This window comes from Xyrauchen texanus, chromosome 16 (assembly GCF_025860055.1).
Source record: "Xyrauchen texanus isolate HMW12.3.18 chromosome 16, RBS_HiC_50CHRs, whole genome shotgun sequence".
Classification (NCBI taxonomy): Eukaryota; Metazoa; Chordata; class Actinopteri; order Cypriniformes; family Catostomidae; genus Xyrauchen; species Xyrauchen texanus.
In genome coordinates this window covers 20,043,787-20,071,368 of record NC_068291.1, presented here as the reverse complement: position 1 = coordinate 20,071,368, position 27,582 = coordinate 20,043,787, and positions in this window count along the sequence as shown.

Sequence of the window (27,582 nt, the reverse complement as noted above, 5' to 3'; positions counted from 1 at the left end):
TTAAGACAATCAGTGTAATTAAAGGTTAATTAAATGCTTTGCATACTTTAATAAAAGAGAGTATGTGAGCTAGTTCACACTGCTCAATCAACAGAACTGGGACATAAGCAGCCCAATTTTAAGTTGTTGTAAACAAACGCACAAATACTGCATATCTGTCGAAGTAGTTTTTAGGTAATCACAGGATAATCCGGTGAAGTAAAATGGGCACTATATGGATGTCCTTTATGGTTGCATGATTTACACTTAAAAGGTCAAGGATGTATAAGTACTCTCCTCTCTCAGCTTAGAATGCAGCATAGATGGCTGGATCGAGGGGCTGATGGGAGTATGTGTGTAAGGGGGTCCCAATCTTTGAGACATCTGTCACAATTTGCAACTTCTATGCTTTTTTTTATAAGCTGCCGATTTCTTGCATGACTGCCCAAGAACTGTGATGTTAAAATGTAACCTACATTGCACAGGGCCACTAAATATGAGAGTAATCTTCCCCCTTCCTCTCCCCTCACACTGAGAACTTTATCACGGCTCTATGTCGTGGCAAAATCCCTTTCATCGCAACCCCAGATTAAGGCATTATTCAATTTATAGATTATATATAAAACAATGAAAAAGGCCTCTTCAGAAAATGGCAGAGGGTACTTCTGACGCTTGAAAAACTTTCCCAGGACATTCTCCCATGGGCTACCTTATGTAGGCCCTTTAATTTGTCCTTTGATAAGAAATAGGGTTACTTTTAGTAATCGTCTCAAAATAGTGCCAGAGATTATATAGGATATTTTCACATATATACATAGAAACATATATATATATATATATATATATATATATATATATATCCATCCATCCATCCATCCATCTTCAACCGCTTATCCGAAGTCGGGTCGCGGGGGCAGCTGCTCCAGCAGGGGGCCCCAAACTTATATACTCTTATATTTATATACATAAATATACATATATACTTATATTCTTATATACATGTATATAAGAAAGTTGGCTGAACTTGATTCAGTCATGAACAGTGGTTCCACGTGTTAAAAATACGTTTTCTTAACTTAAAATGACTATGCTATTTCAACACAAACACTTTGTTTAGAAAGAACCTGGTTGAATTGGGTAAACCCAACAAAATTAGATATGTCAATGTAACTAAAATACATCTCTATTTCTTTATTTACTGACTAGTAAAAGTGTATGTTAGCATGCTAAATACATGCTAGTTGGAAGCACTACATAATGTAGTTTATTAACTATGCCATAGCTGCCGTTGCCAGTATTGCCAGTGCAAGCGTGCGACATTGGGGCAATCTAGTTTTTGTCTCGGCACATCGTGGCACGCCCTTTTAAAACAGCAACTTTGAAAAGAAAGGCAGAAACCGCTAAAATACTTTGTGTGTAATGCTACCAGAACTACTCAGATCAAAGAGAAATGCTTAAAACACTGATATATCTCCCTCATCTGACATAGGCTACAGTATACAGGTATTGTCTCTGCCTTTGTGAATTAGTCAAATTTAATAATATAATTATGCCATATGTACTAGTAATAGTATACATATTAATAATACAAATACTCTAATATTAATACTTCTAATGCACATGTATAATATTCAAAATATAATTGTATTATCTATCTTTAATATACATGATATTGTCTTTCAGGAATCATCTTAACTGATTTAGCAATAAGATCCCCTCTTTTAGGATTTCATCTGATAACGTTCAATGCGACTTGTGAGCATTGACTGTTGAAGGGATAGTTCACCCAAAATGAAAATTCTGTCATCACTTCACATTTCCACATATTTGCAAACTTGTATGACTGTCTTTCTTCTTTGGAAATTATAAAGGGAGATGTGAGGCAGAATGTTAGTCTGTGTATTCACTATCATTGTATGGAAAAAAGATGCAGTGAAAGTGAATGGTGACTAAGACTGACATTCTGCCTACACAGAAGAGAGAAATGCATGTGGGGAACAACATAAGGTTGAATAATAATTACAGAAATAAAATTGTTGGGTGAACTACATTTTTAATGAACTGTTTAAGTTTTTGTTAAAGGTATCTGCCAAGAATAACAATATAAATGTAAGTCAGCACATAACTTCATTAAGCCTGGCTAGGAAACAAAAGCGAATTAAGATGGGCTGTAACAAATAATTCTAGAGGTAAAAAACAATAAAATAAAAAATATTATAGTTCCCCTTCAGTTACTCACTCGACGTTGTGTCTACCTGGGATGCCAAACGTACCTCTGAACCTGAGAAATGGCCAATGTAAAGTTGGGAGACAGAATTTGCATGCCCCACCCGGACATACGGGTATAAAGGGAAGCGTGGCAGCGAGTGCCAGTCAGAATTTTCTTCGGAGCCGAACGGTTGTGCAACAAGCAATCTGAAGTTCACCATTGTTTCACTCACCTCTGTCAGCGAGGAAGCATTGCTGTTGGATCGATGGCGCGTTTCCAGCTGACGTTCTCTCTCTCTCTGCACGCTGTGCAGTCTACGCCCCTGGGTGCTTCGACAGCGCTTTTCACTGTTAAAAGAGTGTTCTCCTCCTAAAAGAGTTTTGATTTCTTTAAAAGTGTTTGAGTTTTCCACTCACAAAAGGGCAATACACTGCAGCGTTTAACATCCTTTTCGGGATGCGTTTTTTTCAAGATGCCTTTCCGCCCATGTGTTGTTCCTGGATGCGGTCGGTTTCTCTCCAAGACCGATGATCACAGACGCTGCCTCCTGTGCAGCGATCACACTGAGGCTGCGTTCATGGATGGCTCATGTGCTCATTGCGAGAACATAACCACGCCCCGGTACCGTTCTTCCCGGAAGTGCATGACGAGCTGACGTGGTCGTGGATGGCACCTCCCTGGATGCCGGGGCGGTCCACGGGTACACGGAAGTCCCCCAGGTGGATAGGGCGGTTGCGGTCCACCTCTATCTCTCTGGCGGGACCGCCCGGTACATCAAAAAGTGATAGTCCCATTAGTGCCCCTCACGCGGAGCTTGGATGCATGGCTCTCACTTCCCAATCCGTCGCACTGGCTGGCCAGGACCATCCGACTCGGCTACGCAATTCAGTTTGCCCGGCTCCCGCCTCGTTTCAGCGGTGTTCGCTCCACTTCCGTGCGCGGTGAGAAAGCCAGCGCCTTATGAGCAGAGATCAAGACCCTGCTCCTCAAGGATGCGATAGAGCATGTCCCTCCAGCCGAGAGGGAGAAGGGTTTCTACAGCTCTTACTTCATCGTACCCAAAAAAAGCGGCAGGTTGCGACCAATCTTGGACCTGCAAGTTCTCGACCGTGCCTTACACAGACTCCCATTCAAAATGCTCAAGCAGAAACAGTTTCTCACCTGCGTTCGACAGCTAGATTGGTTCGCGGTGGTAGACCTGAAGGACGCGTTCTTCCACGTCTCCATTCTGCCTCGACACAGACCCTTTCACGTTCGATGGCCAGGTGTATCAGTACAAGGTCCTCCCTTTCGGCCCGTCCCTGTCCCCTCGCGTCTTCACGAAGATCGCAGAGGCAGCTCTTGCCCTGCAAAGTGAAGTGGGCATCCGCATACTCAACTACATCGACGACTGCCTCATCCTGGCTCACTCTCGAGAGTTACTGTGCGCTCACAGGGACCAGGTGCTCAAGCACCTCAGCCGTCCAGGGCTTCAGGTAAACTGGGAAAAGAGCAAGCTCGTCCCGGTTCAGAGCATCTTTTTTCTCGGCATGGAGTTAGACTCAGTCTCAATGACATCGCGTCTCACCAACGAGCGTGCTCCCCCTCAGGGAATGGAGGTTACAACAGTAACCATGACGGTAAGAATTGAGAAAAGTTGAGCCCTGTGAGATTTAAGTGAGATTGTTTCTCACACAGTAAAACAGTTGCTGGATGAAGTAGTATTAATCTACAAACAGTTGAGAGGTAACTTTAAGAAACTTCAACTAGTGCTGTGTCATGTGAACAAGTCTTTTAGAAATGCTTTTTAGCAAATAGTTACAAAAATATCAATACTGAAGAAGATATAAAAATTATTCTTTAAAAGTCACCAGAATTGAACACTTTGATATTATTTTTGCAAACAAATTCTAACGTGGGTGCATGCCCCTAGACCCTAGACAGTAAGGGTACACTTTTTTTAATTGGTCATGTTCCTGTGCATGGCCACAGATGAAATCCTGAAGGCACCCCTGATAACATGTATATGGAAAGAAATTTAAGTAAAATACTGTAAAATAATAAATATATTTAAGCATGCGGTAATAATATGCAGATGGCCGTGGATGCTCCGTTGGGGTGGACGGTAGTGGCGAGAACTCTACTACAGCGTATCCCTCCTCCTTCCTGGGTTTCCGGCACCAGTGTTAAGAGATCAATGGAAAGGAGGAGGCGAGAACCGGCTTGATGATATAAATAATATTTTAACTTAAACAAAAGACAAACACACACACACGACGGACATGTCCGTAAACTATCTCTCTCTCCCGCACGATCCTCTGCATTCGACCTTTATTCCTCCCGGGAGGCTTGATTAACCTAATACAGGACCGGGTGTGTACGATCATGACCCGGCCCCGCCCTCCGCCCTGCCACATAGTGTTATACACCTTTCCGTGAAAATTTGACAGTATTTCTTTGACACATGTGATGGCACCCCCAAGCAATGCTTTGGTTAGCACAGCATTATCAATGAAGCAAGCAGTCAAATTCATGTGTGACATCTACCTGTCAATATTGTTAGCTCAAGGTCCACTCTTCACCATACTCCAAAACTCCAACAGAAGAGCTTGAAACACTAACAAGTAAACCCTTTATGTTCATCTTGCACAAAAACACTAAAAATACCACTTGATTTTAATATTTACTCTCCCTGTCGAGTCCTATGCAAAGATTGCTGGAAAATGGAAATGTCCTGCCCAGTCTCATCAATGTTACATTAACACCACAAAAAGTATTCACGAAGTCCCAACACAATTTCGTACTTCCATTTTACAAATTTAAATAGATAGAACGCAATGAAATCAAGTTTTGACTAAACGTTGTAGAATTGTGTTGCTTTAGTTCTTTTTAATTAAATGATTCGTTCACCCAAAAATGGAAATTCAGTCATTGTTTACTCACCCATGTGTTATTATAACCCCATATGACATTCTTTCTTTCTTCAAGAGTTTTGCTTAATAATATGTTAGATTTCGGTTAGTTTCTCACAAAACCTTGACATATTCCTTCAGAACAAGACATGAGTCACATACAATCAATTATTAGACTTCTGAATGATACTTTTGAAGCTTGAAGAGGTGGTCACCATAAATTGCCATTTTATGACATCACTGAGCACAAAATGTTTTCAAAATATCTCCCTTTGTGTTAAGAAAAAGAAAGTCTTATGGGGTTATAACAACACAGGGGTGAGTAAACAATGACCAAATAATCATTTTTGGGTGAACCATCCTTTAAGTAAAATGGAACAAGCAACAAAAATCCTTTTTTGAGTGTATCAAATTTGATCCATTACTACTCTTATGTAGTTTGGAAAATGAATGATGGGAGTTATAGAAAAACAGAACAACAAGGTGCAAGACAAGTGTATAAAATTAATCTGAACCGAGACGATTTTAGATTGCATGCGCTATTATACTGTCAATACGGTACACACTATTGCCAGACCTTAAGCCTGCTTAGAAATAAACATTGCTGAAATCCTTATCTCTATCTCTCTCGGAATCTGTCTCATGGCCATCTGTTCTTGTTTCTCTGCGAAAGATCTTGATGTTCAGTACGTTCAATAGAAAGTAAAAGCTTTTTTTTTTCTACTGTAAATCTTCTGCCGTGGCTGAGTACGAGGGTCATGGCTTTAATATCCTCAGTAGTGGCTCCTCTTACTCTTGGGCATATGTCAGGAAAAAGTTAGCATCTGTTTCTTGAGCAAGGATCTGCGATGTCCTTCTGTTCCAAGGATTCTCACATACAGGACTGCCAATGAAGGCTAAAGTCTGTACAGCAGCCCTTGAGAGGCTGGTCAAGCTTTCTCTTTCTTTTTTTTTTTCTAATTTAAAGGTGAAGTTTGCATAATATTTCCAAAACGGTTTCCCGAACCCTCCACTGTCTGTCATGGGTCAAAAAACAGATAGTCCCGCCATAAATTCATACCATTGGTTGAGCCAGTGTTACTGTGTTGGGTTGGTTAGAAAGCTCAAACAAACAACAAACAAACAAGAATGTTTTGATAGCAATACAAAGCCACAAAGTTACATGTATTTAGCTGGGATAAGAGGAAGCATTTTTACATGAAAAAAGACACACTTTACCTTTAAGACAATTCATCAAGGACTCCAACTTCAACACTTTACTGAATTTGCTGAATGAATACTCTTTTATAAATGACATTTAATTAGGGGTTGACGTGCTTTAATGAAGGTGTTTCCCAAATATGTAATAAGCATTCTAAAATTTAAATACAAAGCATTATAAGCATTATATTTTTACTGAGCACTTTATTAGGAATGCTATGGTCCTAACAAAGTGTCCGAAGTCGTCTTCTTCTGTTGTCGCCCATCCGCCTCAAGATTCGACCTGTTGTGCATTCTGAGATGCTATTCTGCTCACTACAATTGTACAGAGTGAGTTACCATAGCTTTTCTGTCAGCTCAAACCAGTCTGGCCATTCTCCGTTGACCTCTCTCACCAACAAGCATTTCCATCCGCTGAACTGCCACTCACTGGAAGTTTTTTGATTTTTGGCACCATTCTGATTTTTCTTATGCACTGCACTGCTGAACACATGATTGGCTGATTAGATAATCGCATGAATACATAGGTGTACAGGAGTTCCAAATAAAGTGCTAAGTGTGGTATGTGTATGTGTGTATATATATATATATATATATATATATATATATATATATATATAAAAAATTTTCAGCACTCTAGGTTCTTTGTGAAAACAAATATTACATCTTATAAGTGCTTCTCATTTATTCTATAACTGATGTGAATTTTTCAAAATGTTGTGATTTAAGAATCGCGAAGAAGACTGCTACAAATTGTCCATCATAACAATTTGATAGTGTTGGGGAAGCTGTTTTGAAAAAGTTGTTAGCTACACTACAAACAAATAGAAAACATTATATAAATGCATTGAGCTGTTTAGGGCAGGACAATTTGTTTTTTAAACTAATTGTATTAAACTATAAGATTATATAATATATTTTTGCAGTCTCAACACTGTCAACCCTAAAGTTGTCATTACTGTAAAAATCTAATTGTCTTAAGTATTACATGAAATGTCAAGTTTTGGACTCATAACTCAAATAAAAGTTGAACATATGTTTCTTCAAAATCCATAGACTTAAGATTTGAAGAGTTAATAACTCAAACTAATGAGTACAAAATAGAGGCTACGGGGAATACACACAATCCCTTGCTGCTTGAATTATGTTCCCTTGTTCAGAGGGAACAGATTGGGGAATTTAAATAATTGTTATTAAGAATTCATAGATGTTTTAGCTCTTTTGTTGTATTATTTACGCTTTGTTGCAAATATATGTTTGGTGTAATGTCACCATTAGGATGATCTGTTTCTCTTTGGTCAAGTTGGACTCTGGTCACACTATCTCTGTTCTCTTTGTGCATGTGCAGCTGCAGTGCATATATGCATTTCTGTAAAGAATGATTTAATAACTGACCTAGAATTAGTTATCATCTTTATTTGATCCGTGCTGTTCTTTGATCTAAAAGTTAATTAATTCAATTAAAATGTACATCTGTAGAAACAACAATATTTAAATTCAAATCTGAGTTAAGTCTACTTGCATGTAGTTAACTCAACTTAAATAGATAAGTTCACTCTACTTGAAAACCAAACTTTAAATACTCAAGTTTTGGGAGACATTATTACTCAGTGGAATTGAGGGAATGAGTTTACTCAATCAAATGAGTGCAATGGACTTGTTATGGTTTTCAGAGGCTTTCAGACCCTCTGGCACAGCGCCAACAACAACAACAAAATGCATTTTTGGTTTTAATAGTTTTTTATTTTTCATTGAAATATATATATTACAATGAAAAATAAATACAATCAAAACCAAAAAATGAATTTGGCATTGAAGCTATCAATGTACTGTTTCTAATATGTTCTTAAATTTAGATTTTTACACTGTTTTGTCAGATAGCCGAAAAATTTGCTTTATGTGGTAACATCAAATAACTTGGTTTTATTCAAGTCAAAAATAGAATTTAATTTAGGCTTATTGAATCAACCTTAATACATTAGATTATACCAACGAACATAATTTTTAAGGGTTTGATCAATAAAAAATACATCCTTAAAATAACAGCTGCAAATTACCACTTTTTACAGGCTCTCTTCTAAGATTTATTCATAATCTAACAGAATTTTATATAACATTTTAAAATGACATGCTTACAACTTCCACCTGTTATTCAGTTCACCTTGTACACCTAAAGGCGAACCATAAAGAGAGCAAGGCAAAAGGTAAAGGCAACAAACATTGCACTCTGACCTGACCTTGACCTGTCAGCAGCCATTAGCACTGGTCTATAAATGAACCCAGACCTGAGGAAATGCTCTTCAGTGTGTGAGTCACAGGTAGAAAGAAGTCAAAACACTGCACATATTTTTTCTGAGAAGTTCAACATTTAAAATGCCAGCTCTGAGCAACAAAAGTAAATAAAAATACATAGAAAAATGATTATGATATGTAAGCAATTAATATGACCAGTTCATTGCTGGTTTCCCAGAGGTTTAATGTATCCCAAATGTATCAGGAACTGTACTTTAAGTAAAGCTTTTGGAAGACTCAAGCAAACTGGCTTTGTGCAAACAACAGGAAAACCTTGCATGTCATTGACACAAAGTCCTCAACAAAGCCAAGCATCGCTGTCATGGACAGGCTTTGAGTTCAGATGGAAAAATCACATAAAAGAAAACTGCATCTATAATTAATAAGGAAGAACTAAATTATTATGCATGTTTGAGGGAAATAAAAAAAATCCATTAGAGACAAAAAGAAAAAAAAAAAACAGCTTGAGCTGCTTTTAAAAGTCTTATTACAAAGACGTGGAGAGAGGTCACTTGTGCTTTTAGTCTTAATTTAGAGAAGTCCTGTTAAGGGTCTGCTCCTTGTGTGCGGTACTTTACCATCATTGTTCAAGCCTCCATTGCTTTATGCATACATATGAATCCTGCCTGAAAACATAATCTAATTACCATAAATGGCCTTAGATTATGAAGATCACTTTTCCCCACTATGAGCAAAAAAACATTTCAAATTTACCTCACAACAAAGACGTAAGGAATAATAATTCAAAGAGGAGTGAGTGCACTGTGGTCCTGCCAAGGCCACTCAGAACTCGTTGACTGCAATTAAGTTTGTGTTTTATTCGTCATTGGGTACATCTAAAAATTTTCAGCACTTAATGCTCTTTGGGAAAAATATTACATCTTTTAAAGTGCTTATCATTTATTCTATAACTGATGTGAATTTTTCAAAATGTTTTAAGAATCACGAAGAAGACTGAATATTTATTCAGTGATAACAATTTGATTTGTCATATAGTGTTGGGGAAGCTGTTACGAAAAAGTTGGAAAAAGTTGTTAGCTACACTACAAGCAAATAGAAAACATTATACTGTATAACTGCACTGAAGCTGTTTATGGTGAGAAAATCCCACCCCCCTAATTTTATTCATAACTATAAGATTATTTGATATATTTTTACAATCTCAACAGTGATCTCAATTAGTGTGAAAGCATTAAACTAGATTTACACTAAATACAACAACACTGACACGTTTTTAACCTAACAAAATTGCTTTATAAGGTAAAATCTTAAAGGGATAGTTCACCTAAAAGTTTAAATTCTCTCATCATTTACTCACCCTCATGCCATCCAAGATGTGCACGAATTTCTGCAGAACACAAAAAATTATTTTTAGAAGAATATTTCAGCTCTGCTGGTCCATACAATTCAAGTAAATGGTGACCAGACATTTAAAGCACTAAAAATCACATAAAAGCCACATGAAATTGACTCCAGTGGTTTAATCCATATCTTCAGAAGTTATATGATAATTGTGGGTGAGAAACAGATCCATATTTAAGTACTTTTTTTAACAATAATTATTCACATTCACTTTCACTTTCAAAATGTGAAAGAATGTGAAGGTGAAAGTGGAAATTAAAAAAACAAAACAAAACACACACTTATCATATTTCTTCTGAAGATGTTGATTAAACTGGAGTGTCAAAAGTCTGGTCACCATTCACTTGAATTGTAAGGACCAACAGAGCTGATATATTCTTCCAAAAATCTTTGTTTGTGTTCAGCAGAAGGAAGAAATTCATACACATCTGGGATGGCATGAGGGTGAGTAAATTATGAGAAAAAAATGTATGTAAACTATCCCTTTAACGGCTTTATTCAAGCCAATATTTGATGAAACATCACTCAATCAACTTGAGTACATTATTTAATACCAACAAAACTAATTTTAAGGGTTAGAACTGGTGGAAATGGAGCCTTGAGGTAACAATGGCAGATTAAAAAACTTTTAGCCAATAAATTATGATGAACAGCAGCATTTAACAAATTATTTGCTACAAAAACGACATAAAATTCTGTGCAGGGCCAGAAATGAAAATATTTTTTTTATTTGAACAGAATGAATTGTTGTGAATCTGACTGTCCAATGCTACAATGCTAAATATGAAAGAGGGCAGTTTAGGAGAGTATGTTTGATTTATGATTTTTCAGAACTAATGGACTTGCAAAAAATTATATATATATATATATAAGTAAAATTGTGTTCAAAACTATGCAACAAAAAACATCTTTGTTGTGTCCACTCATTTGAAAAAAGCAGCTTGTCAAGGAAATTTTTCAAAAATTATGAGCAAACTCTACCAAAATTTCTCTGGTCATTACCTGGAAAGGACCATCTCTCCAGACAGATGAATGTACAGAAAAAACACAATAAAGATTGAAATGAGGAAACAGAATTATTCATTAGGATTTGTTTAGGTAGAGGTGTAAGATGACTGATGTACTTTTCTCTCTATCTCCTCAACATGAAGAGATTAGTGTGAATAAATAGTGGAGGAGAGGGACTCAGGTGCATGTGGTTTGGGTGATCTCACCCCGTCACACATGAGCACACATGACAAAAGTGCCTGGGTGCTGGCAAACCATCAGACCTTTTTGTCTTGTGTGTGTGTTAGAGTGTGTAAATGTGTGTTCATGAGACTTCCTGGGCCATGCCAAGTGAAAGAGGCTCAGGCCAACACCTCATGATATCAGCAGATCTGCATGGAGAGAAGACAGGAGAAGATTGGACTTACACCGATCCTGCTGTCTTCCAAAGCATCCACATTCTATGAGGACCACAGTGCCTCCAAATCTATGGTATATTTTTAATTATAGTGGAAGCAAGACTTTAGATGACTTATTAAAGACTGATTGAAAACGCTATTACATATTCTTTTCCTTAAAAACTTTATTTTCTTAAGCAAAACAGTGCAAGATTTTATGACACATCCTATGAGATTAACATGATTTAGCTAAAACCATTTCTTACACATAAAACGACAGGACTGTTCTGACAGGGCATAATCTTGCATCTGTCTGCTGTATTGCTGGTCTATGTATGTACATATGCATCAGACGGACGCTTTTGGTTGTATCGTGTCAGTTTGATTGCGTTGTGTTTCACTTGTTTTCAGTGTCTTGCACATAAATGCTGCATTTTTAACACAGTGTCAAGTTAAAAAAAGACATGTCGAGACCCCTGTGTTGCTCTCCGTCTTTGATTGCAAGAATGATGAGTTCTTGTTAAGCTTCTTAACTCATTTTGTAAGTGTGGTTTGTTGCCTGTACAGCTACAGTTGCACTGACTTCCCTGTGTTGACTGTGACTCACAAAAACTGAAAGGTGGTACTTCAGGCTTGAATTGCTCCATTAGTAGGAAAAATTTCCTTTTACTGAATTTATGTACGGTAAGGGGGCATGATATATTTTAATTGTTTTTTTAATACATCATATTTTTTATATAAGTAATCCAACTAAATGAACATGCTATTTCAACAGTCTTAGTTTTTACTGATCGGATAGCTACCAAGTGAAAATGCCCTCCAAGATGCATGTTAGATAGAGATGGTTTATGATACACACCACAGGCAAGGATGAATTATGAACCGGGCCAATGGGGACAGTGCCTTGAGGCCTGTGACTACTTAGGGCCTCGGGGGCCTAAGGCTCAGAGGCCCGCAGTGGTCCGACACTCAGAAACAAGGCACTGAAAATACAAAAAGGATATAAATAGCCAAACAGTGCTTGAATGTGTGCCAGCCATGTTATCTATCCCTGGGTCCTAATCAGAGGCTCTAAAAAAAAAAAAAAAAAAAACTATATATATATATATATATATGTATGTACTAAAACTATCATACATTGCAAACATTTATGTATTTTATGCACTTGGCTTTCTAACATCCATGTGTGTTTTTTAGTCATGTATGATGACCCTGCTTAGTGATTTTGCTTTAGGCTCAGGCTTGCACCCTGGTGCAAAAAAAGGTAAATGCTATTTACAACCCAGTGGAAATAGTGGTAAATATTATTTCCACCCCAATACTGGTGCAAATAGCAGCAGATAATATTTGCACCCTTATTAAATAGTAACATATTGAGGCTTCACTGCAGCATGTTTACTGTGTATATTTATAGTCCCACAGATACCCAACACCAACCCCTACACATAAACCTAAACCTTACCTTACAAAAATAACCATGGTTTTACTACAGTATCACCATTATATTTTGTAGTAAAATCATAGAAACCACAAAATTAAACATGGTTTCTTCATAAAAACACCATATTAGTGTAGTAACTCCACTGTTAACTGTATCAAATCTATGGTTTCCAGCAAAAACAATTAAAATGGTAACTACAAAATTATTATAATAAATGTTAATGTATTATAATAAGTAGTATTAAAGAACATATTTAGAGAGAAGACATTAAAAATAATGGGAAAAAGAGTGTGACAAATGCAAAATCGAACCCAGGTTGAAAAGGTACAGTCTCACCGGTGTTACACCCAACACCACTGCAGCGGCACTAACAAAGTTATTTTTCATAAATTTCTATGTTAGATTCAAATTGCCATGTTGTGTGGCAAGTGTTATTTACACCTGGCTGTAAATAGTCACTCTGATTGTGCCCTGAGGCCTCATATACCATAACATGTCCCTGACCCCTGAAGTACTCAGATGTGGATACGAACTGAAATTGTACTCAATTAAAAGTCCAAGTATCTAGCCAAAAACATACTTGAGTGAAAGTAAAAATGTATAACAATTTTATTGTACTTAAAAGTACAAAAAAGTTACTTTTTTCTTAGCTAGAATGAAATCAGGTGAGAAGATTGTGTGAGAGCAGATGTTGATAAATTTGATTGGTTTGTTAAGTCGCCTTTTACCTGTTTACTTCTCCCCCAGTGGCATTTGCAACATGGTCAAATAATCATGTTACAATAACTACATTTTTGCAAAAAGATTTTTATGTGGCTTGTTGTACATAACCTGACAATTTTCTGGTGGAATGAACAACAATGTAAAATATAGAAGCTAAAACAACAATGACTTTAATCCCCTTTCATACAGATTATCAGTACAAAAACAAAAATGTTTCGCTCTGATCCTCACACAATGCAGTCTTATGAGATCTAAACACTTTTACTATGGGGCATGACTAATTTTAAAGTTTGCATTACTTTTTACTACATTTACAAGCTTGTTTAAGTGTGATCAAATAGCGCGTTATATCAACTGATAGAGTGATGCATATGCGATACAAAGGACCATTGTACGAGTCCCGAAGAGCACACATGTTTACATGTGATCAGAAAGTGTCAAAGAAGCACAACAAAATGACGCAATTATTTTTTAATCTCACATTTGCTTTTTATAACACTATCGGTTAGTTTAGGTTTAAGGTTTAGGGTAGGGAGGTATGTTTTGTTGATTTAAATCTCGATAGAATTAACCTTAAAACGCCATCTGTTTTTGAAAACATTTCACTTGCCTTTAGCGCCACACAGTGGACATTTCACTTCGGAACTGCCCTGAGACCTGTAATGAAGCACATAATATATTTGGCAAAAATGCTGCCACTGTCACACAATGTACGTTACGTGGGAGAAGGCACTCACGAATTGTGATGTCAGAGCACCCAGCCCCTTGAGGCAAAGTTCATAATTAATATTTACTCAAATTCCATTATATTTAATATAATTATCATCCTCATTATCATTGCTAGTTTTATAGTTGTTATTATTATAATTGATATAGTTGTCTGACAACAACAATAACAATTCAGCAAATAGGGAGTAGAAATTGATATAAGATTCAAATATGAAGGCAAGTGTAGAAATATATGACACTCTCCATTTGAAATGACTAACTTCTGGTCTGTCATCTATCATTTGTTGGATGCAGTGAAAAGGCTGCTTCAGACCAGTAAGACAAAAGAAAATTACCTGCAAACATGTAGTGAGTACTTTTCAAGTTTTAATAAAATTGTAAGGAGTAAAAAGTACTATTTTTTTCTTTGGAAATGTAATTAAGTAAAAGTACAAGAATTCCATTTAAATTGACCTCGAGTAAATACAAATCCCAAAAAATAATATTTAAGTATAATACTTATGCATTTTTACTCAATTATTTACACCTCTGCCCTGACCACCGGTGGTGGTTTGAGATGAATAAAAGATGCGACTTGGCTGAGTGTAAATGCATCTGGTTGTCCAGGCTACATGTGAAAACTTTACTGCTCCACAATGGAACTACATCAGAATATGGAAGTTTTAGAGTCCTGCAATCCACAAGTGCACGAGCAACCATGGATGAGATAAATGGATGTGATAAACATCCAACTCATACACTAATTGCCCTTACGAGTGAATAGAATGTTCAATAGAAACTCTCTCAAACTTTCAAGAGCAAACTTTTGTTGCACGGCATTACCATAAATACAGAAGTAAACTCTGCTATATACTGTACCCTTCATATAGCATGGCAAACATATATTGGATTTATATCAGTTTTGCAAAGACAAGTTTATGGGGCATAGGGTAAATTAAATGTACATACCCAAATAGCAGTCTGATTAGTGACCAACTGTAAAAAGTCCACAGAGAATGATCTAACTGCAGTCAGACAAATTGCAAAATGGTCCATAATGATTAAAAAATGCAAAGCAGTGGCTGATCAACCACCATAGCTTTCAACAACATACACAAGATCTCTTTCACCCAACCAGTCATGTCAATTCAACCAGTGTTCCCAGTGATCCCAGGAATCCACATAATTAAGTTAATACTTGTTAACACGGTTTTACACACACATCTGCGCACACACTGTAATACAGATGCACGCACAATTAGTCCTCGTATCCTTGCAGGGGTGAGGCTCAAGTTGAAATACTAAACTAGGGCTGGCCAAAAAAAACAAAAAAAACGAACTAACCTGAGAGCCAGGCGGAGTGGTGCACTTTTGATAGGCGCTGTGTAGTTGTCAGGCACTTTGATGTTTTCGGATTGATCTGGCAAGAGCTGGGGGCTCTTTGTTTCTCTCCGCATCCCCGCGAGCTGTCTGATCCCACAATGCAGCGCGACACCAAATCTCTGGGGTTACCATCATCTGGGCAGGCTGGGCGGTTCGCAAGAGGGAGCCTCGCTGGATTCCTCCCACGTGAGCCGGCTCTCCAGATGGCCTCAAAGAGTCGAGCGAACAGCTCAGCCAACATTTCAGGCCCAACACACACAAAAATGAAGCAAATGCACTTTAAATATTTTATAGATATTCCACATTCCCTCAATGAAGGAATGACAGACATTGCATATCATAAAGCCGAATAAAAGGGAGATTTTGATGAAAGATTAATCACATCTTTTGCCATAATGTTTGAATACTAGCGTTGTTTACTCATTCCTGACAAGTGGAGAGCATTCAGAGAGAGTCGGGAGATGAAAGAAGCACCTTGGTTGATTGTTCGAGAGCACCTTTGGACGGGAATCTGAGAACAAGATCAAATAGTTATGCATAGTTTGATTTCATGACTTTTGTGATGGTGGAGAAGGGCCCTGTGAAAGGACAGCTCATATGTGTGATTTGGTCATTTTGTGGGAGAATCTGGGCTGTTGATCAACCATTACGAGGAGACTTTTTGGGGGGAAATCTTGAACAAATGAGTAAATCTGTATGCTTGTGGGTGTGTCTCTGCTGGAAATTTTGGAAATGAGGTCTCGGAATGTGTGTCACAGTCACTGTGACTTATCCGACTCTTTCATTGAAGCAAACGGAAACTTCACAATTGGCCTTTTTTTTTTGCATAGGATATTTCAGCTGTACATCAACAGTGGCACTGATGCTCAAAGTAATTGGTGCATAATTTGTACATAAACAGCAGAGGCAGTTTCCATCACAGCCTGTGTCTTTAGAAATCATTAATCTCTAATTAGGGCCAGTTGGGACCAGCAGTTAGAAGGTTAAAGAGGTTCTGACAGCCCTAATCATTGCTCAGGAAGCTGAAAATATATGCAAAGTCTCAGCAGATGGGGCGAGATCAGCCTCTGCCAAGTGATAACTGTTATTCCTTTGCACCTCCAAAGCTGTCATCCTAATAGGCACATTTTGAATTTATTAATGCTCTAGTTACAGTGTCTACACAGTCTCTAATGGTATGTCAGCCGGAGAGTGTAAACCAAAACGATTAACTCGTATTACCTGGTAATGATAGAAATGTTTGTCATGATTACACTCCCCTCACGCAAATTAGTGCAAGAACGATCAGACCAAAAGGGAGACCCCTAAACTGCTCTTGAGCCAATTTTACGTCTTGCACAGTTTTTGCCCCGCATCTGTTTGTTGTGACACACTGCAACATGCTTATTTATTTTTAACCCGCTCTTTTCATATAAGAGAAGCGAACAGCTTGGTGCTAAGTGATAGAGCGCTCCAGGCAAGAGAGAACCAGACAAATAAGCGCATGCACATTCTCCGTCTGTAACAACATCTGATTGTAGAATGAATTTTCTTTTTTGGCTTCTCAAATCTAGCTAAGATTTTCATATCTGGCTGTTGGTGTCACAGATGTAAAATGAACAATAAACTGGGCAGCTAGAAAGAAGCAACCTACTCTTTTAGCCATCAAACAGGTGGCATTGAGCAATGAGAAATGGGCTAGTTATGCTTAGTATCAGTGCTATCGTTTGGTCATTGATAGCAATACATAAGAGAAAGGTTCTTTGTCTGGTCTGCGTGAATATTGGGACATTACAGGGATTATATTTAGTAGTAAATCAAATCTGATGAAAATGGTGCAAAACTACATAAAAAAAAAAGAAAAAAAAAGATGTATGGTTGAAATGCTAGTGGAAGTAAAACAGATTTCCCCCCCAAATCGCTAGAGGTAAAAAGACTACTAAAAAACAACAACAACAGCAACATCGAAAACATGATTAGATGAACTAGACTAACTGGTGAGAATAATTGGCATGCTAGTAAGCAGAGTGCAGTCTCTGTCCACAGAGCAGGTACATTAACTGGCTAGCGGAAAGAGCAAATTACACTGAAAGCTTTCCTCACCTCCAGTCAGGCTTTGAGATAATAACTTCTCTAAAATATATTCCACAGAAATACCGTCCTCCTTACATTCATAGAGCTGGACGCTGTCTCTAAAGAGTTGTATTACTATGACGACAAACAAACATCTAACATAATCTACAACTTTCTTTCGGATTTACATAGACTGTAAAATCAGGAGTAATTTGCTTTCCAATGTGATGTCATTAGTATTTGTAGAGTTTTGTATATAAAGTTTGGGTCTAGGTCATGTTCATTGCAAAGACACAAACAATATCAACATTGGCAGCTTCTTAAACTAATTAATTTATAGATGCTAAATTATTATTATTAACCTTTATTTAACCAAGTAGTCCCTTGAGATTAAATCTCTTTTTTGAGGGAGACCTGACCAAGAAAGCACACCATACAAGGTAAAAACGTAATAAGATCAACACACACACACACACACACACACACACACACACACACACACACACACACACACACACACACACACACACACACACACACAAAACAGACATAAGACAATGTCTACAATTACAGAATCCAGCATATGCATAGCAATTGCACTCTTCAGTAATACAATATTTTATCAAAGTTTTGAATTCTCCTAAGATAACAAAGTGATTAAGATGTAATGTGTTCTGGAGGGAATTCCTCAAAATAAGAAAAAGCTGTCTTACTAAGATCAGAGCAAATCATGGGTACTCTGTTGAGCCGCATCTAGACGAGCGAGAATCAAAATAACGGTGAATGTTGAATTCATGGAATTCCAGAAACTAGAGATTTACAATATTGTATTTATATACATGAGATGTCTTACAATGTTTAACGCCATTTGAATAAATCTAATGCTCACTGTAAACCCTAATAAGTTGACTCATTTGATTGAGTAAACTTGTTCCCTCAATGGAATTGAGTAATGGTGTAATCAAATTTCATGTAATTAAGTTCAAGTAACTTGGTGTTCAGATAGAATTACCGCAACTATTTAGGTTAAGTTATCTAGATGCAAGTAGATTTAACACAGATTTGCAATTTAAATGTTGTTGTTTCCAATGTTGTATTGGAACAAACAATAGCACATCTCAAATAAAGAACATAAGGGATTCTAGGCCAGTCATTAAATAAACTTAATTCTCAAAAGAAATGCTTATATAACTGCACTTTAACTGCACAGACTCAAAGAGAATTTGACAACAGGGTTCATTTCATCAAATGGGACACTGATCACACTGATGGTGACATCACACGAAACAACTATTAGCAACAACACCACAGAAATAAATCTACAATAGAGCTAATACCTCAATAAATTCTTAATTAAAACTTTTTAAATTCCTCCATAACTTCCCTTTGACCAAGGAAACAAAATTAAATAATTCAAGCACAAAGCATTATGGGCATACCCCATAGCCTCAGGTTTATACTAAAAAAGTTTGAGTTGTTCACACTGAAATTCTTAAGTCTAAGGATTTTTAAGATAAATAAGTTCAGTTAACTTAAATATTTGAGTTATGAGACATTTAAACCTGAAACCTGACATTTCAAGTAATACTTAAGACAACTTGATATCTCCAGTAATTACAACTTTAAGGTGCATAGTTAACACATTAATCAAATTTGACACCATAACAGTATCATTTATAAATACTGGTCAAAATCAGTCAATAAGTGTGTGTGTGTGTGTGTGTGTATATATATATATATATATATATGGATTAAATTTGCCATTTAAAAATGTCTTGCATTGCCAAAGTTTCAGAATTTATTCATAATAAATTATTATAAATACATTTACCAGCATCATTATAAATTGAAAGGTTATGGCAATTCCAGTCCAAGGATTTGTTTTACATCTGTATAGTTGTTCATATGGAAAATGGTTTCTTTTTATGCTGTCAATATGACTGTATATTACAGTCTCTATCTAAATGTACAAAACGTGTACACATAACGAATACTTACAAATGAGATGACTGTGTGATTTCGCAAGACAAACTAAACAAATAAATGTTGGGCTTATAATCTAACTTTAAACAACAAAAACACAAAATAAATATTTCTCAGACGATGTACAATTTCATTAGCAATGTGTCCTTTTATCAGCAGACCTGAAGGGTCTTCCTCCTGTTCATGAACTCTGAATCCTTCACCCCTCTTGGGAGGGAGAAAAGAATGAGAAAAGATCTGTAGCTCAGATGAAAGATGAAGTCTTCTGAGGGGCTCATGTTACAAGGCATTATAATATCAAGGAGCTACTGTTTCCCTCCTTCACTTCTTGTGCATTGTCTTGCTTTTTGACGCCTCTATTGATGATAGAGACAGGATGTGTCCCATCACAATAGGGACTACGCTGAAACTGTCAAATATTTTTATTTGTAATCCTGTTTCATGTTACTGTATGCTCCTTGGCTCCTTTAAACAGTATTACCCTGGACCTTGACAAGCCAGTGACTTTCTCACTCTCATCTTTTCCACAATGATTAAGAGAACAATGTCTCACATTATCAGCGGCTCAGAGTCTCTGTCACTGTTGCCTTTCAAGTGTTTAAAATACTTATGGTGTTGCATGAAGAAACCAAAGTAGCTGGCCTTGTCTTCCATTCAACTTAAATGGCCTTTGTTTTGTGTGCATGTCTGTCAACCTGCGGATTCGCCCTGAAGAAACCTTCAATCAGCATGTCCTGCACTCTGAAAGATGGGATTCACATGGAGTAAAATATTTATTCAAGAGGGGCAGCACTATCAGCTTGACCCTGTGACCCCTTTTCATTAGAGTAGAGGTTGGAACAACTGTAACCAACACTTAGTTACCTCCCTGAGCTCTGTTATAATGTTGCCCTTTAAGAGATGGGGAACGTTGAACATCATTAATTGAGAAATCTACCAGAATGACATTATATAAGTCTACCATGACATAACAAATGGACATGTTAATTATGTATGTAGGGACCAACAACAAATGAAATCAAGTCTTGGAGGGATAGTTCAGTCAAAAAGGAAATGTTTCTCATCATTTACACACCCTCATGCCATCCCAGATGTGTACGACTTTCTTTATACCACTGAAAACAACGTTTTTATAAGAATATTTCATCTCTGTAGGTTCTCACAATTCAAGTGAATGGTGACCAGAACTTTGAAGGTCCAAACGAATACAAATGCACCATAAAAGTAATCCATATAACTCCTGTGGTTAAATCTATATCTTCAGAAGTGATATGATAGGTGTGGGTGAGAAACAGATCAATATTTAGGTCCTTTTTACTATCAATCTCCATTTTCACATTCTTCATGTATATCACCACCTACTGGGCAGGGAGGAGAATTTATAGTAAAAAAGGACTTATATATTGATCTGTTTCTCTTCCACACCTATCATATCACTTCTGAAGATGTAGATTTAACCACAGGAGTCATATCGATTACTTTTATGCTGCCTTTGCATGCTTTTTGAAGCTTTGCACGTTTGGTACCCATTCACTTGTATTGTATGGACCTACAGAGCTAAATTATTCTTCTAAAAATATTTGTTTGTGAGCAAACTGCTTTTACCTCACTATTCAGTCCCACTCATCCATTTAGAAATATTGTATTTTTTATTTTTTATAAATTATTTTGAAGCATTTAAGCAAAAGCCTTTACATCAAAAGGTTTTTATAATTTTTAATGAAAAAACTAATTCAGTCAACTGTATCTAACATTTGACTGTAGTGTTTATATTATACATTATTTTTAATCACAAATTATGTTGATATAGCTTCTTCAACAGAGTAGCACAGCCAAATACATTTACTACATCCAGTAGTCCTGACTTGATCTCCGTCTCTTGTGCGATGCAGAATATATTTCCCGGCATTCACCTTGATGGCTTATGAACACCTGGCAAAACACTCCGCAAAATCCACATAATGCACAAACAAAAAGATTTCTAAGAAAATTCTCTTCAAGGCTATTAAACAAAGCATGATTGTCTACTGCTGGCACTTGAGAAATGTATCCATACAAATATTTCCAAGGATATGCTTAAGGTATTTTGCAAAAGCATCCATGTTTTGTTTTGATATCTATCATGCTTGAGTGGCTTCTTATTTCGAGAATAAAGGATTCCAAGGACAGTCTCAAAGGAACCCTATGAAATGACACATTTCAATGAAAAAGCATTACTTTTAATTGACTTCTTTATTCTTGTTTACTTTCTCTCATTTTCTACTGTTGTTGTTTTCACAAGTATGGGATGGTTTATTGAATATTGTGCAAAAAATAAATGCACCAATTAACATTGAACTGCTTTTATGTGTGGTTTTGATAAGACACTTCAACCTTTTAAGTTTATACCCTACTGATCTTTAATTTTCACATTCAATAGTAAAACTCAATTCATTCAAACATAAATAGTGCCATAAAAATATGACGTTTTCAATTAAAGTACAAGGTTGGTTATTGGAGCTAAGGTCAGTTTTGAGATGCTTCATATCTTTCGGGAATCCTGAATTTTTTGCACAAACTTTTTTTTCTAACTCTAATTTGCTGCATTGTTCCAGATCCCCCAAGGCAATGGTAAATGAAGGTTAGCTGTGGCCGATGGCTGAGCAGACAGAGACAGAGAGAGAGAGAGAGAGAGAGAGAGAGAGAGTGAGAGTGAGAGACCTGCTCACTGTGCCTTTGCAATTGTCCTAGCCCACATCCCAGCATGCCAAAGCTCAGTATGAATAAACTACAGCAGGTTTTATGTTCCTCTTCTTGTGTGATGTATCCATCAAACAGTCCATCCCATATCCCTGTTCTACTAATTTCTAGTTGTGAGTCCACTGAAGGAGACCCGAAAACTGTTTCTTATGTGCTTTTGTGCTTATGTGTTATAACTCAAGACTGTATTATGAAGAAAGCAAAGTCACAAAAAGTAATTGAAACAAATTAAACTCCACATTTATAGGGATATTTTGGGTTCAATACATTTGGGCTCAATCAACAGCATTTGTGGCATAATACTGATTACCACAACAATTAATATTGACTTGCCCCTCCTTTTCTTCTTCTTCTTCTTCTTCAAAAAAGCAAATATCTGGGTTCCAGTGAGGCACTTACAATGGAAGTAAATGTTGACAAGCCATAAATATTAAAATAATCAAAAGTATAGTCACAAGTAAACAATATACGTGTTTACATGACTTTAGTGTGATGATATCGCTTACTAAACTTTTCTGTGTAAAGTTATAGTCAATTTTACAACTTTGTTTGCCATGACAATGTAATGTCAACAAACCTAAAAAGACAGTAAAAATTATGATTTAAATAACTTTACAACTCAAATAATACATGAGATTTAAAAAAAGAATTAACGTATGTGCTTTAAAAAAATTATAAGCTTCACATTTTTGCCTTTAAACCCGCCAAAAATGGGCCCCATTGACTTCCATTGTAAGAGCCTCACTGTAACCTGAATTTTTGCTTTTTTAACTAAATGTGACCCAATGTCCTCATGCAAGGACTCGCTATTTTGGAATCGATATACACAACACATAATTTTAATTTATTCAAACCCATATCATACTATTCAGGACACTCTAAGGAGTCATTTAAGGGTAAAACTTCTGACGCACGGAGTCGCGTGACCAAACGACATGGAGTGGTTCGCTATGAGCGAAGCACCAACAAAAGTGCCTCTGGTAAGAAACCTCTTCACATTTTTACACTGAAACCTGTTTGATTGTGATGAGTATCATCTGTATTTTCATTTGATATGCTGCTTTAAATATTTCGTTGATAAACATGAAGTACTCGGATGAGTGCTGTGGAGCGGTTTTCAGACAGACGTTCCAAGAACATGTTCGTTATTTGAATAACGTTTCACAGTAGCAAATCTGTGGGTCATTTTCACTTCATTTTAATCTAAATGTTGTTATATTTTTGTTTGTCAACACTGTACAATAAGGTGCTATTCTTTAACATTAGTAAATGCATTCCTATATATTTACTCTGTATTTTCACATTGAGAATTAATGTACTGTATGCTTTAAGAGTCTTTATATAGAGTGGATGATAACTCCATATAATAAAATTATAAGGTGCATTTCGAACTGTTCTGAGAAAAGTGCAGACAGACAGCACACTGGAGGTTCAGTCATTAACTAAATAGGGAGCAAGGGTGCATTCTATAGCTTTCCTATGAAGCAATGTGCATTCACTCCTAAAACCACGACCAAAAGTTCAGTTTCAGGCTGTAGATGATGTTTGGGCAACTCAACATGTTTGGCATACATGGGACAATGGTAATCTTTAGAAAAAAAAATTTAATGGAAAATGCACACAGAAGTCACACGAGGACAAGACAAAATTTATTTTTGTGGTAATCAAGATTATGCCACAAATGTTGTCGATTGAGGTTAACTAGTATTGGACCTGGAATATTCCATTAAGGACAACTGAGAATTCTCACAAACAGGAATCAAATGAAAGGGTGCGATGGAAACTGCCAATATAATTTTATGCTTTCAAAAGTGAAAAAGCTACCTTCAGGAAGCATTAACATTTACATTTATGCATTTGGCAGATGCTTTTATCCAAAGCGACTTACAGTGCACTTATTACAGGGACAATCCCCCCGGAGCAACCTGGAGTTAAGTGCCTTGCTCAAGGATACAATGATGGTGGCTGTGGGGATCGAACCAGCGACCTTCTGATTACCAGTTATGTGCTTTAGCCCACTACACCACCACCACTTTACTTCAGATTTAACCCTTAAAATGACTTTTGCTGGTATAACTTAATGTTTTCTGTTTAATTCTGTCATAATAAATTCTATTTTTGACTTGAATAAAAACAGTTCATTTAGATGTTACCAAATAAAGCAACCTTTTTTTAGGGTACTTGACAAACCCTAAAACCCTAGAGTGGATGTTTCTGAAAATATTATTTGCTGTTATAGTGTGATATTGTGCCTAAAAATTAGTCACGGGACAAGAAAAGTGCATCAACAATCACTTTTCTGAAAGATAAGGACACAAGCGTAATTGAATTACTTCTTTAATTAACTAAATATGAAATATCAATATGTGAATGATCCACATCTTTCAGAGTTTCAAGTGCAAAGTTCAACTCACAACTTTTGTTGTTATTTAACCCGCAAAGTAGGTAAAATGCAAATAACATACAACTAACATTTTGATAAGAAGACATGGTAATTAATTTAATGTATATTCATAAGGGAGTTAATATTTAGCATATTACATACATTAGAAGTGCTTCAAATTTCTTTATGACTGAAAGCATTCTAATGACGAGTTTACACTACATGATTTTAAGCCTGATTTTCGCTCGCCGACAGTTTTGTTGGCCCGAAATCGTAGGCAAATCGGAGTGACGATCGCAATGTATGAACTATCATAGACGCGATTTGAGAGATGTGCAGACACATTGCCGATGTCAGCGAGATATCTAGCAAGTTAAATATCTGTAGCTGTTTGCGATTCCAAAACACGCAGTGTGAAATATGGTTTGACTGAATACAACTGCAGCGTTGACCTACAGCCAATGAGAGAGCAAGAAATGGGGGCACGGGAAGTTTCAGTGGGAGGAGTCCTGATGTACCTGCAACAGAACTTCAACTAGAGTGACTGCAGTTTCAAGAAAGTCTCATTGGACCAAAGAAATGGAGGAAAAATTTGTGGAGCATTGACTGGAGCACCAGTGCCTATTTGATGTTTCCTCTAAACTGTACCACAACCGGGTGGAGAAAGAGAAGTGTTGGAGAGAAATTGCCAATTCTCTTAGTCAGGTAGACAAATAGGTCGATTTTTCAGTAGGAGCTACTTTTTGATATTGTAACCAATAAAATATATGATTAAAAACATACACATCTTATTCTGAAATGCATAACATATGATCATGCATTTGTTTTCGTATCTCGTATCACTTCTCACGTGTACTCTGTTGTGAAACGTAATTTAGAGTACAGGCAGAGTCGTCGGGGATTCGTCAATAGTGAAATGTCTTGTAATGTGTTCACTCCTGTCGCAATTCATCGTGTAATTTGAAAATGATACGACTTCCATGACAAGACAGACAGTTGTGTAATATGAACGGTACCACAATCCGACATCTTTGAAAGTCGTGTAGTGTGTAGGAGGCATTACGGTCCTTAGATAGATGTGGGGACAGCAGTAGTCCATAATTAATTCATCATTAGCCTTTCTTTTGTAAACACAAAGCCACAATTGCTGTGCTCCTTTAACCTTGAAGTTCAGGAGCGGCCAACAGTGATAATCTTTCCCACTGCCGTCATTATTATCAAAGGGCTCAAAGAGTGGTGAACTGGTATGTGTGTGTGTGCCCACACACTGTGTGCGAATAGGAGTGCGTAAGTTAGAGGAAATGGAAAAAAGCAAGAGAGAGGGAGAGAGAGAGACAGACATTTGAGGCTGTCTTTAGCGCAGCCCTTTTGTCACCGCAGAATCAGATCTGCATTACCTGTGCTCATCAGATAGTGAGCGTTTAAAAGCAGGAGGGGGATATTGACTTTTCCTTTCTTTTTTTTCTTCTTTTTTTTAAATCACTGGCGAGGCATTTAGTGCCTGCAGGAATGTCAAATCTCCAACCTGCATTTTGATGTCTGTGCCCCAGGTTAGGTCTGCTCTGGCATGCTTGGAGCTCTCTTGTTTGTGCTTTAGCATCCATTAAGCACCCTTGACTCAATGTTACCCAGGGCCATTATGGTCAGCTCAGGGTATCATGGCTACAGCAGGTCTGGAAGCAAGGTGCAGGAATGGAGGCTTTCCTGAGATGACTCTTCGTTGAAGTAATTACTTTTGACTTTACAGATCTTGCTACAATAAAGATCACTATTAAAATGAGTATCAAGGGTAAGCCACGTCAAAAGTATTTTAGTTTGGCTGTATGGAGGATGGTATAATATGAGCCGTTAATTAATAAAAAAAAAAAAAAAGAGAGTCTGTGATGGGAGTTTAGCACTGCTAAAATATGCAGGACATCTACTTTTGTTAAAGACAAATTAAGGCTTTGAAGCATTGCTACTAAAAATATATATATTTAATTTTATTTTCTATAAAATGTTCTACAATATATTACATTTTATGTCACTGGCTAAATAATGGATTTTAGGCAAATTTAACAAGCATAATAATTAATGGGTGATTATCACGAAACTTGCCAAGAAAAGGTCCTGTTTTACAGCGATATCTAAAGAAACATACAAATAATATTTTAGGCCCATTAAGATTCGTTACATTTTAACATTATTTTCATGACAGTTACGCACAATTTACTCCAAGCTTTTCATTACCGCAGTGTGAACAAAGACATTCATCGTGATATTTTCTTTACCTTAATGTTAAAAATGATAAAGCATTTATACATCATAGAAGCACCTCCTTAATACTGCCTTTTATTTTTGCTGATTTTAATAATAATAAAAAAAATCATAGTACAAACAGCATCTTGCTTGACTGTGATTTAGTAATCATGGCTGAAAACAATGAGAACAGTAAAAGTGAAACGCCTGGACACATTGCAGTAATGAGATTTCGGGGGTAAAATGTGCTTAAGTGTCCTGGAAGTCATTTATAATGCAAACTATCTTAATGGTCCTAAATGTAGGCAAATTTGACATTTTTCTTGACAGGTTTCATGAGAATCACCCTAATACATTACACCATTTGTGCGTATATGCTCAAAAGTGCAGAAGAGGCAATCTTAAGAGACCAAAAAAAAGAGAAAAAAAAAGTAAAAGAAAGTTTGCTTACAGTTTAAAACTACCTTTGTCACTAGAAAGACCTATTGACCTACAGTAATTTGCTAAACTGAACTGAGGCAACATCAAAGAGTCCCTGTTGGATAAGCCTGCTCAGTTTGTCTAGTGCACAGACAATATAGAAAGCAGAAAGCATAAGTGTAGCAGAAACAAGC